Source organism: Penaeus monodon, chromosome 2 (assembly GCF_015228065.2).
Source record: "Penaeus monodon isolate SGIC_2016 chromosome 2, NSTDA_Pmon_1, whole genome shotgun sequence".
NCBI lineage: Eukaryota > Metazoa > Arthropoda > Malacostraca > Decapoda > Penaeidae > Penaeus > Penaeus monodon.
In genome coordinates, this window is record NC_051387.1 from 35,732,853 (window position 1) to 35,733,913 (window position 1,061).

Sequence of the window (1,061 nt, forward strand, 5' to 3'; positions counted from 1 at the left end):
ATATGCATCACCTCGGGAAGTCGTGATTGACGTTTTTGATTCATCCTGAGTAGATCTTATTTTATTATTCTTGCTGCTGCAACTTAAAAAATTAAAGTATGTTCTATTTCCCGCCTTTTAATGCCACCATTTACTATATAGCCTAGGAGCGGTTACATTCACTCCACTGAGTCACGTTCCCGGCGACCTCTTACACCTAATCCATTCTGCAGACATGATAACCCCAGTGACTCAGGAGCAAGAAAAGATCAAGGTCATCTTATGGAGGATATGAAACTAAATCCTTGAAGTTTCTTCTCTTTTGTAGAGATACATCATGAGAACTTATTTCATCTGAGTCGTCCCGAAGAGTCCCGTTCTTCATGTATTTTCGGTTACGAGATGCAGTTGATGTTAACAGTCGATGGTACGGATCGTCTGTGATTACCAATACGACTACTACTACTATTACTACTACTACTACTACTACTACTACTACTATTATTATTATTATTACTATTACTATTATTACTACTACTGTTACTACTACTACTACTGTTACTACTAACAGCAACAACAACTACTAAAACTATTATATTCCTGCTGCTCCTAATGCTACTGCTACTCCTACTGTTACTACTAACAACAAGAACTACTACTACTGTTACAGTTGTTGATATCAATGACAATAATTATAGTAAAAATACTACCGTTGTACTGTTGTCGATATTGCCGCTAATAACGGTAATCGTTATACTGCTAATGATACCGGCAATGGGCAGGACTGTATCTGTAACTACGATGATGACAAAAATGATAAAGAAAATCGTTCTGACCCTGAAGATGTTTACAGCAATAATAATGAAGACGAATAGTCATGACGATAGTGGAGCTCGCATTTGAAGGAAGCATGTTCATATTAACATCCTACATCATGCTGAAGAAACACGCACACACACACACACACACACACACAACACCCAAAACCAAATAATATAAATTAAAAATATAAAAAATATATACAATATAATACAACCACAATACACAATGCATACAAAACACCACAAAAAAATATATATACA